The sequence below is a fragment of the Meleagris gallopavo genome, chromosome 2 (genome assembly GCF_905368555.1).
Source record: "Meleagris gallopavo chromosome 2, MGAL_WU_HG_1.1, whole genome shotgun sequence".
NCBI classification, from domain to species: domain Eukaryota; kingdom Metazoa; phylum Chordata; class Aves; order Galliformes; family Phasianidae; genus Meleagris; species Meleagris gallopavo.
In genome coordinates this window covers 93,201,131-93,213,801 of record NC_139405.1, presented here as the reverse complement: position 1 = coordinate 93,213,801, position 12,671 = coordinate 93,201,131, and positions in this window count along the sequence as shown.

The window sequence follows — 12,671 nt, the reverse complement described above, 5'->3', positions numbered from 1 at the left end:
TTCTTTTTTTTTGTTTTTGTTTTTGTTTTTATATTTCTCATATAAGAAAGATTTCCAGGAATGGTATTAAAGTGAACAATAACAAGAGTCATTGGAATTTAACCCTGTAAATACACTGCAAAAAGCAGGACTATAAGTATTATTTTTGCTACAAGAGAGTTGCAATCTTTGGGTTTTCTGCTTAGATTAACATCGACTCAGAAATGAATGCTAGCTGATAGAAAACACTATAGAAAGTGAAAAATGGAACAAGAAAACTAAACAAGATGAGAATTGCACGTGATTAGCTATTATACTAAAAAAAAAAAGAATTTAAATGTGTACATATGAGCATTTTTATAAACATTTTTATGAACCTTGAGAATCATTTTTAACATAACTTAGTAGATAGATCTGCCTGGTTAGAACTATGTGACTTGCCTAGATTTTCTAATGGGCTATGAATTCTGATTCAAAATGCATTGCAATTATAATTCTCCCGTCTTTATCTCTGTTCTCAACTGCTCCCTGGAAGGTTGGTTAAGCTGTAACAGATGATAAAAGCAAATTAATTGAATTTCTAGATATCAGCTGCTCCATCAGTAAAAAGAAAATCGCAAACATAAAAGATGAAATGAACAATGTGATTAAAATGTTATCTGTGTGCTTGAAAAGATCCTTGTGATTTTAGAAACATTAGAGATTTTAAGATTGTCTCCATCCTCAAACTGAGGTGGTAAATCCACAATAAGTGCAAAAGCAGAATGAGCAGTCTCACACTGCCAGTAGTATGATTATGGCACTTTTCAATGAAAGCAATCAAAGTGTTTTACACAGGAGACTATGTTTCATTAGCCTTATTTCACAGTTCATGGAATAAATGTACTGAGAAAAACAATAATGGGAACAAGTTTGCTGCTGAGGCTTTACAATTCCAAAGCCCTAACAACTAACTTTTATTATGTTGTTATTAGATTTCCTTTTAGTTGTCCTGAATCACAGAATTTCAAAATGGTTGAGGTTGAAGGGACTTCTGGAGTCACCTGCTCCAGCCCCTGTTCCAGCAGGGACACCCAGAGCAGAGTGCCCAGCACCGCATCCAGAGGCTCTTGAAGATCTCCAAGAGACCCCACAGATTCTGGACAGCCTATGCCAGCACTCTGTTGCCCTCACAGCACAGAAGCGCTTTATTATGTTCAGTCAAAACATCTCGTGTTCCAGTTTGTGCCCATTGTCTCTTGTCTCAGCAGTGGGAACCACTGAAAATAGCCAGGCTCCTTTCTCTTTATACCCTTCCACCTACAGGTACTGATAAACATTGATAAGTATCTCCCCTGCACTGAATACAGAAAGGCTGAATAGATCCAGTCCCTCAGATTTTTTCACAGGAGAGATGCTCCAGTTCTTTGGTCATCTCTTCATGTCTCTCTCATACAGGGAGCCCAGAACTGGACACAGTGCTCCAGCTACAGCCTCACCAGTGCTGAATAGAGGGAAAGAATAGCTTCTTTGTTGGTGTTATGTTGACACTGGTTAGGAAACTTCTTACTGTTGATGTAAGTGAAGTTTGTGAAGATTGCATGGTGAATATTCATGAATGTATATTTTAACAATAATACTTAAGAGTGCTTTTCACTAAGACATGGAGTAGAAATTATTGGGATTACATGAAAAGGTTTTGGAAGTGAGAGGGCTGCAGGGGTGGCTTCTATGAGCAGAGTCCAGCACTGCCTCGTGTCAGATGAGAGCCAGCTCCATCTGCTCCAGAAGGGACCTGCTGCTGCCAGAGTTGAGCCAGGTGATGTTGGGTATGCTCTGAGAGAGCAGAGTTAAGGGAGGGAAAATATCTGTGCAATGGCAGCTGAGGAGTGAGAAATGGGAGAGAAACAGCCCTATGTCAGTGCAGGAGGAGGTGCTCCAGATGTGGAGCAGAAGCTCCCTGCAGCCCAGGAAAGACTCATGGTGGAGCAGGCTGTCCCCCTACAGCCCATGGGCACCAGGTGGTCTGCCCTGTTCTCTTGAGGAGGGAGTGTGAGAGCACAGCATGATGGTGCTTAGCTGCCCATTGGTGCTAAACCACCACAGTCGCCTAGATTTTTCATATACTGTATTAAAAAATCATTTTCCTATTCCATAGCAGACCTAGAGAATGTTTATACATTTGTAGAAGAACAGATGTACTTTCTCAGTTGTTTTGGTGGTTCTTTGGTGATTTGAGACTTTTTTTTTTAAAGAGTTGAGTTCATGAAGTTTATTTATCAAAAGCTTCTCTGCTTTCCCTGATGATATCTATGTTTACCAAGCTATTGAGTCCTACATGTGTGTCCTTTCTAGCCTGCTGAAATAACGGGGTCCTGCCCTCAAGTGATAAGTGTTCTAGCATCAGGAACAGTAAACAGAGACAAGATACAAAGGTTAATTTTCACTCTCATCACTAGGCAGAAACTCATTATTTACCAGTTAAGCACATTCTTCCTGATGGTTTTTTTTTTGCTAAGAGCACAGCAGTAAGTTGCCCACATACCATACACTGTTAAAAATTTTGTCAAAAAAGCATGTCTTCTAATGGCTTTGCCTATCAGTCTCTGATATAGGATATAGGATATAGGCGAAAGGACTTTTTTTCTCACCTGGGTTTCCTGGGTTGAGTTACCTGCAAAAGTAGTCATCCTATTTTGTCCCTAAAATCAATATACAACTAAAAGTATTTCAAGTTTTGCCAGGAGTTCGGAAGTGATTTTGTTGTCAGTATAGAACACTTGTGGAAACATTAGTTATAGCTTGAAACTCGTATTTCATATGAATAGTATTACAACTTTTAAATGTGGTACAAGTGAAGTACAACTGACTGCCCTGAAAGACTGTCAAAAAGTGATATGTAAGATTCAGCTTCTTTCCACAAATACATCACAATCTGTTTTGATAGGGAAGAGATATAGTTTAATTATTTGTTTTCAGTCAGACTCCAGACCTGACATATGGCACTTCATTAAGTTCCCTTCATTTGTTCTGTAAAAACAGTGATCCATAAAGAATGCATACAAGTTCTGGCACAAAAGATAAACAACTTTGTGCCACACTACAGAGTCAGTCAACCTAAACTGAATACCTGACTTCCAGTTCTAAGGATGACTGACTTATTATCAATCTTAGCAAAGAAACCTTTCATTTACACCTTAGAACAATTTCCCTACTAATTCTTAACAACACATACAGCAACTGTGATACTGTTTGAAACAAAAAGAATATGACAATGCTTTGTCAGCACCTCCATAGCACAGCTAGTCATTCAAAATTTAGGCTAAGGCTTTCAGAGTTGATAAAAGTGTTCAATAAAGCCCAACAACCTCTGCAAGAATGCTACATAAAGCACAAATGTACATTCTGAAGCATTAGTGGAAAATAATGGTGTCTTGAACTTGCATAGCACATTTCATATGGGAAACCAAAAATAATTTACAGGCATGTACTGTATACATATGAGCTCCTGCTACAGTTTTCTGCCTAAAGGTCTCTGCAAAGTATATTATCTCTTGCTGAATTCCCATTTCTATTGTACCTAGTGATCCGCTTCCCACATGGAAGCAAGCACAAATTCAGTTCCTGAAGTACACAATAATATAGAAAAATAATATTTTATCCCTACATCTTTCTAGCTAAATCATCATCTCCCCAGCCTGAACAAGAACTTGAATTTTCTAGGAGCTAGGCTATTACTATCACCTCCAGCCTTGAAAAGCACCAGGAAAGAGGCCAGAAGAAAAGTCTTCCCGCTAGACCACTTTCTGGCATTGGGAAACTAGCTTGAGACATTCTTCAACTGAGGGAAGGATATTCCACTTCCCACCCCTTATTACTTCAGTAGAGTCAAAGCACTGCTCTCCAACTTAATGGAGAACTGTTCAACTCAACACAGAGTGATTCACAGAGCAAGGTGTAGCTTGAATCTCTTTCACAATGACTAGATATTCTATTTAGAGGGATATTTAAGCTTTATGAATGTGATTGAAAGGTAGTTTGCAGTAGTAAAGAAATCTTATCTTGTTTATTTGGAGAATTATTAATATATTTACTATTACTTGAAAAACAAGAAGTGTTTAACTTTTCTTTGGAAGCACATAGCATATTAGCAGACAAAAGTTCTTTCACACTAAATAAAGGAGCATGAATGATCGAGTTGTTGAACAGACAGTGCTTGAATAGCTCTTCAGACATCCAGAAATCTCTCTCATCTCTTTTGAAATGCCAAATCACACAGAATCACAAAGTTGTGAGGGTTGGAAGGGACCTCTAGAGTTCACCAAGTGCAATCCCCTGCTAAAGCATGTTCCCTGCAGTAGGTCATACAGAAAGGCATCCAGGTGAGTCTTGAATCAAGCTACGGCAGGGGAGATTCGAGCTGGATATTAGGAAGTATTACTTTTCAGAAAGGGTGGTCAGGCACTGGAATGGACTGCCCAGGGAGGTGGTGGAGTCACGACCCTGGGGGTGTTCAAGGAAAGACTGGATGTTGTGTTGAGGGACATGGTTTAGTGGAGCTATTGGTACTAGGTGAACGGTTGGGCTGGATGATCTTTTAGGTCTTTTCCAACCTTGGTGATTCTATGATTCTATGAATATCCTCAGAGAAGGAGACTCCATCACCTCTCTGTGCAGCCTGTCCCAGTGCCAGTCACCATCACAGTAAAAAGTTCTACCTCAAATTTCCATGGAAATTCCTGTGTTCTAATTTGTGTCCATTGTCCCTTGTTCTGTCTCAGGGCACTGCAGTAAGAGAAGGTCTGCATCCTTTGTTGATGATGTTAAAGCTCTAGAGATTCTGATACGTTTGGAAGGAAGGTATTATATTTTAACACAGGAGAGAATTCTTGTAACTCAGAACATTCAACCCAGGGAAGTGACATATCTTTCCATAGGGGAAATATCCTATTTTCTTCTTCTGTAATCAAACTACACAATTCCTAGCATCATTAAACAAAAACAAAAGACTTTTTTCTCCCTAAGGCTGTTTTGCTTCCATATTTTTTTAAATACCTTCCTTAGCATTGACAAATATCCAGCATAATTTCTGTTTATGCTGAAAGCATTGTCATTCCTCACTACAGCATGAGGATACCTTTCAGCAAATGTGGATATCTGAAATAGAACTAACAATATCCCATATGACACTTTACTGTGCTGGTGTAAGTGGCAAATTTTTAAATAGTCTACTTCAGCTTACTATAGGCTTTACAGCCATTTCACACAATCCTGAAAATCCTGCTACATAGAAACTGATAACTAACATAAAACTGAGGCATGTTAACTTTGCAGTCCCCTTAGGAGCAGCTAGCACTGTCCCAGGAAAGACAGGTGCTGGAAAACTACATTCAGATGACTGCAGTGATCAACAAGCTTCTTTCAACTCAACTATATTCTGTCTTTTAAATCTTAAAGGGACAAAAAAAGAGATCTGCATAGAGATGGGATATTCTGTCCAATCCCAGTAAACAGGGTTACAGCTGCATTCATTAGAGTATTTGTGCTACTGATAGCCACTGATCACAACCTTTAAAGGTACAGCATTTTGTTCCTTCTAACCTCATGTTATTTCTTGAAAGGTCCTAGTTTGTTCCTGACAGAATGTGGTGTTTACATAATCCTCCTTTCTGTTCTTTCCTCTTAAAATAAGATGCCCTTGCTTGTCTCCTCCTTTTCCCTATCATCTTTTGTTCTCACTCCTTGATTTGAAGGGCTGAAAATCGGTGGTCTTTCATTTGCTAGTTGAGCAGTTGACAGTTTCAAAGCATTTATGACTCTCACCCACTATTATAAATTCATAAAAATGAACTTCTCTAAAGCAGAAAAAACCTTTGTAGTAAAATGCCTTGGTATTGTCTTTGAGTTGGTTTGTAGTGTTCCTGCTACACGTGAAAATCCTGTAAATTCTTCACTGTTGTTCCTGTCATTGTTGTTAATTCTGCTATTCCCAAAGAACATCCTATTACCTATTTTGTTTGAAATCACATTCATTCACTCACTCACTACTTATAACACCACAAACTGGTGTTTGATAGACATCATATCTCCTACATCATCTCTAAATAAAACAACATTCAGCTGGTCATAGAATGGTTTGGATTGGAAGGAATGTCAAAGATCATCTAGTTCTAGCTCTCCCCCCAGGGGAGTTTGATTTTGTTTCCTTGTGCTCAGGGTGGTTGTAACTGGTGAAAATCAAATTAGAATAATCCTCATTCCATTTAGTGAAGAATGACCATCCCTATCTGAAAATTCATTACTGATGTATGTTTTAGGCTTTGGGAAGTTAAACCATGTAAAACAACAACTTAGGTAATAATAACATCTTCGTTATGTTATGTTCAAATATTTGAGGGCACAAAGGAGTTTTTCCAACAAGAAGACAGCAAGGACATTTGTCTTGCAGAAATGATTCTCTGCATGTTCTCAAGCACACAGCTTGTGAAACAAACAGGAGTTGGAAGCCACCATGCTACTGGAAAACCACGATGTAGTTGCTGTCACTAAAATCTATTGGAACAGTTCCCACTATTACAAGCTGTTTAGAAGGGAGAGGTAAGGAAGGAGGACAGAAGGCATGGTCTTCCAGAATAGGAAAGGAATAGAGTCTAAAGAGCTATCTCTGAACAACGGCAATGAGAAAATTGAAAGCCTATAGGTGAGAGGCTGAGTCTGAAGCCAAAATGCAGGACTCAGTTCTTGTTGAACTTCATCCCATTGGCCTCAGCTCAGCTATCCAGCTGGTCCAGAAGCCTCTGAAGTGCCTTGCTACCCCCAGGGAGATTAACACTTCCTCCCAGGTTGGTGTCATAGAATCATAGAATTGCTCAGGTTGGAAAAGACCTTAAACATCAACGAGTCCAACCACAACCTAACCATACTACCTCAACTCTAACTTCTTTCTGCTAAATCATGTCCCCGAGCACCACATCCAAACAGTTTTTAAACATATTTAAGGATGGTGACTCAACCACCTCCCTGGAGAGCCTATTCCAGTGTTTAACAACCCTTTCTGTAAAGAAGTGTTTCCTGATATGCAACCTAAACTTCCCCTAGTGCAACTTGAGGCCATTTCCTCTCGTCCTGTCACCTGTCAACAGTGAGAAGAGACCAGCTCTGCTCTCACTGCAATCATCTTTCAGATATTGGAAGAGAGCAGTAAGGTCTCCCTTCAGCTTCCTTTTCCCCAGATTAAACAGCACCAGTTCATTCAGTCGCTAAAGCCCCAGTTCCTTCAGTTGCCAGCAAACTTACTGAGAGTGTGCTCAATCACCTCATCCAGATCATCAATAAAGATATTAAACAGGGCTAGCTCCAATATCGACCCCTGGGGAATACCACTCATCATCAATCACAAGCTGGATTTAACTCCATTCATCACCAACTCTGGGCCCAGACCTCCACCCAGTTCTTTATTCAGCAAATATTCCACTCTAAGTCATGACCAGGCAGCTTCTACAGAACAGAGTGGGAAACAGTCAAAGGCTTCAATAAAATCTGGGTAAATTACATCCACAGCCTTTCCTTCATTCAGTGGGTCACGCAGTCATTGAAGAATATGAAGTTGGTCAAGTAGGACCTGCTTTTCATGAACCCATGCTGGCTAGGTCTGATTCCCTAAGTGGTCCCACACATGCCATGTGATCTCACTCAAGATGGTCTGTTCCACAATAGAACAGAGAAGTGTCACAAAAATGATCAAAGGGTTGGAACACCTCCCCTGCGAGGACAGGCTGAGATTGCTGGGGCTGTGCAGTCTGAAGAAGAGGAGGCTATGGAGAGACCTGAGAATAGTTTTTCAGTACCTGAAAGGAGGCTATAAGAATGAAGGGGATAGACTATTTAGCAGGATCTGCTGTGCGAGGAAAAGGGGAATTAGCTTCAAACTAAAAGTGGGGAGATTCAGACTGGATATAAGGAGAAAGTTATTTATTATTTACAATAACGTTGGTGAGGCACTGGGACAGATTGGCCAGATATGTGGTGGAATGCCCCATCCATGGAGACATTCAAGGTCAGGCTGGACAAGGCTCTGAGCTGTAGATATCCCTGTTCATTGCAGGGGAGTTGGACTAGATGACTTATAAAGATCCCTTCCAACTCAAAAGTGTCTATGATTCTACAATTCATATGCACTTCAATGTCAGTTGTGATTTTGTCAGACCGCCCCTCTGCTGCCATTTGTCACAGCAACAAAATGTAGCAGAATATTGGCAGTGAAGTCCAGCGTCTATTGCCATACCATCAGTATACCCCTCTGACATCATGGGACAAAATAATAAAATAGGAGGTGTTACTTTTGGAGTAGCCCTCATATATTTTTCCCATGTAACATAAAACTTCATGATACTGAAATGATGGTCAAAGCTGCAATTCAATTTTTAATTTTTCATGCATAAAAAGTAATTTTCAGAAAAAGAGCACGTTTTTTAGCAAAACAAATGTTTTAGTGATGACTTTGAAAAGCATTGTAGTTAAGGAGCAGATAGCATTATGAAAGTATTCATATTGCTGAAAAAATTTACATTTCAAGCATTTTCTTTAATATTTGCAGCCAAATTTTGTAGTTGGTGAAAAGTAGTTAATTGTGACAGTTTTATCTAGGGATAAAAATTTTTATGAACATGGGGGAAAAAAGCGAGAATGGAAAAATCTTTATTATGTTAAACAAACAAAGTTGCAAGCTTTGAAATCTTGTAGAACCTCCCAGATAAACCACATCAAATCAAAATTAGTTTGAATCATTTACAACTAATTTCTCACCACATGATGTTAGTTATGAAGTGAGCTTTGTGTGTTTTCCAAGATGAATCACTCTACAGCTGACCTGTCTAGTAATGGCAAGACCTCTGAGGAAACTGAAGAACATTTTATTGCAAAAGCCAACAAATTGATTTCAATATAAGATTTTTCTCTAAGAATTACTGTTCAGATATAGAGCTCAGAAGTGCTTTTTGTGGAGAGATGGAAGGGAAAAGCTGTTACTCATTATAAAATAACTTAAAATAAAACACAAGATGTCCATGATACCATTTGATCAGAAGTCTATACTTTGGTTCAGTGTTTTGGAGTTCTTGGAAGCTATAAGATTTTGAAAACTATTCATGATATGTTTGCTTTTTTCTGCTTTCATTTTGTCGATGTGTTAAGTCCCAGAAGTAGAATTCTGCAGCTGTTTCCAGTGCTGCAGAAACAGTTTTTTCCTGCTGTCATGGTTTTAGCACAAACCTGAAAGATATTACCTAAGCTGACAAATGTTAGCATGTAATGTCTAAATATATAAGGCCTTTTCCACCACAGCAATTCCAATGTGGTGTAAAGATATATTAATACATTTTTTTTTGCCACCGAGATAGCACTGATATGTAGCTTTTCTTTCAGCTGGGCAAGTCCAGTGCAGGAAGCTAGACTTCTGCATCTATCCTCATTGCTTTGAGCATACATAGAGCAATCAAGGACCTAGCATTATAAACTCAGCTTTTACGTTTATTTATCCTTATCCTAATTACAATAAATCATTGCAGTGCAAAATTGCAGTGTGCTGCTCCCACACCTACTCATGGGTATGACCAAGTTCTTACTTTGGTTGGAATTTCTGCTCCTTAATCAAAGAGGCAGCCAGGGTGAGATTCTTTATAGTCACTAGACTGAATAATGGTCAAACTGAACTGAGTACTGATAGGTGGTGCCTGCAAGAATGATGCAAGATGACAAAATACTCGCAAGCAACAATCGTATTTGGAGTGAAAATACAGAATTTCTGACTGGCAAATTAGTGTCTAATACTCTTACAAGGTGACTGCTTTTCCTTCCTATGAAAACACTTCAGCCATCAAAATCAACTGAGCTACTGAGTTAGCTTCAATAAATGCAGATTAGATTGAATTTAACTTAAACAAATCACCCAAATAAGCAAAAGGGGACCATGGGACTTACAGAAATACCGTCTGTAACTATTGTTGTATTATTTTATGCTGGTATTTTGAAGCAAAATAGTGAACTTAAATCTTGGCCTCATGAAAGAAATTAGAGGAGGAGATGAAATGATGCTTTCACGGAAATCAGTACATACAATTCACTCCCAAGTATGCACTCCCTTGAAGATATGACTTCAAAATGTATATTCTTCAAAGCCTGTTTTAATCACAATTGTCTTAAAAGACATGCGATTTCTGCTTAAGGCTTCATACATGCTGAAATATTTCATATGAAGTATTAAATACAAGAAAACTTCCTCCCAACTGAGTCAGCACTTGGATTCAAAAATCCTTATGTATCCCTTTCAACTTTGGGTATTCTGTGGTTCTAAAGCCACAAAAACCACAGTCCACTCATTTCTGCATCCCATTGGTGAGGCCAACCCAGGTCTCACTGACAACTCAGCTCAGTTCTGACACAAGAGAGCAAGAACTATGGTCAGGCCCTAATTTGAAATTCATCTCTATTCTATATTGATCAATTTTTCTTAGTCCCATCGGAACGTTTAACCCTAGATTTTTATATATATAAATAAATAAAATTTAAAATGATGTGTCTGTAGTATTTGAAATTGTTAAGATATCTCATGAACGTAATGAAAAGTATAAATAGTTGCCAAGCTGTGCACTAACTGGTTATTGTTGCACAGTTTTTTTCTTCCCCAGGTACATGATTTCACATTTCATTTTGTTGTACTTCATGCTGGTCCATTTCCCTTTTCTGCCAAAGTTTCTCTAAATACACAATCATCTTTTGAACATGGACATATTTTAGCACAGATATATTTTTCTTAAAACAATGAAACAAAATCATTATGCATGATAGATTTTGCTTAATAGGCAAAGAATTTGCAACTAAGTGGACAAGACATACCAAAGGTAGAAAAAGAGGGCCATTCTTGGTTTAGAGAGAAAGACGATGTTAAATAATCATCCTACAGTTCAGAGTTTAGAAGTTTGTGGTAAGGAATCTACGCATATTTATATACATATCAGGGAATTTCTTCTTGTATGAATGAAGAAAAGCTTTTCAGAACAATTTGTTATGATGTTTAAATATATATTTGCAGCTTTAAAGAAAAGGTAGATTATGCTGTGAAGCACTGAAAAAAAGAAAAAAGAAAAAGAGGGAGGCTTCGGCTGCTTTGCTCTCCTCTGATCAGTTAAAAAACAGAGATAATTCAGCTTCTTTATGACTTATTTCAGTTAGATCTAGCATTGTCTGGTGGGAAATTCTGCCCCTTGTTAAAAAAAAAAAAAAAAAAAAAGAAATAAAAAAGAAAAATCCTCCACAGACATCTCATAGATACAAACTTTACAGCTGTGGGATGTTGTCTCCTGTTCTAACTCCTGCCACCAACCCCTACACCTGGAGAAGGCAAGAGACAAAGATGTGCAAAGGAAATCAAAAAAGTGCGATGTTCACAGCTGAGGAAAAAGTGTGCAGATCATGACGAATATTTTCAATTATTTTGGTGACATTCACCGTGGCTCTATTACACAGCAGTTTACAAGCTAGAGAATCAGTCAAATTATACAATGTACTCGAAGAAAAAAATAGTTGGTTGAGTTTAAGGAGCAGAAATAACAAAAGGATTAAAATAAATAAGTCAAAAGCAAAGCAAAATGGGATGTACATTTGCTCATTCCCTCACTTGAAGTCAAACTAGTGTGCTGAGCAATGTTTTGTTGCAAATGTACACCATACTACTAGGCCTCCATACATACACGGCAGTCAAACACAGAGGAGTAAAAGGCAAATAATTCATTTTGTTGTCTGTTCTGATCAATCAGCATAATTAGTCTAGCTCTCAGACTGGACCTAATGAAGATAAGGTAGCTAAAATTGTTTTGCTGAGGCAAACAGGGGCCTGGGAAGTGAAACAAATTGTAATCTGAATCTGCCCATTGTAGAACAAATATACTTAATTCTCTCTCAGCAGAAACCACCAGAAACCCTAGAAGGTGACAGTAGCCACAGGAAAAGTAGGATGTCCAGAAGCTTGAAAAACCTGGATTTATGAAACAGTTTTGCAGTAGACAGTGAAACTTACATTAACCAAGAGAAAAAAATATCCCATTTCGTGCTGAAATGGGTCTCGGTCTTATTACAATCTCTATCTCCTTGAATAAAGTTCTCCAGTAGGCAGAATCCTAGTTTCTAATCTGAGTCAATGACTCAGTCTGTGACCTTGGGCTAATCACTTGACCTTCCTCTGAATCTGTCAAGCCAGCTGGAAAATTGGGTGAAAACATTCCTCACTGGAAATCAGATTCTGTACCTAAGATGAGTTTTTCTTCAGAAAAAAAAAAAAATATAAATAAACTACAGGAAGAAAATAAATTATTATTTATTCTGAACTCTGGGTTAGAAGGCCAAAGCAATAATGATATGATTCTTGTCCCATAAATATCATGATATTGTGTAAGGCTGTCCATGTAAATAAATTGTCTATAGTTACTTTGTAAGCAAAGTTTATTCATTCATATATAAGTTTGAAAAGAGTTCGGTGCTGTCAGTTTAATCAGCATTTATAAAATGAATTTTCTCAGTATTTGGAACAGCCTTGCAGAATGAAGAAATTTTAAGTTGAGTAAAATTATATAATTCATAACAAGGTTCTAAACTCATTCCCAACTCAAATGAGAAAAAACAGTTTTCAATATTTATTTAAACCAGAAAAAATAACTCCT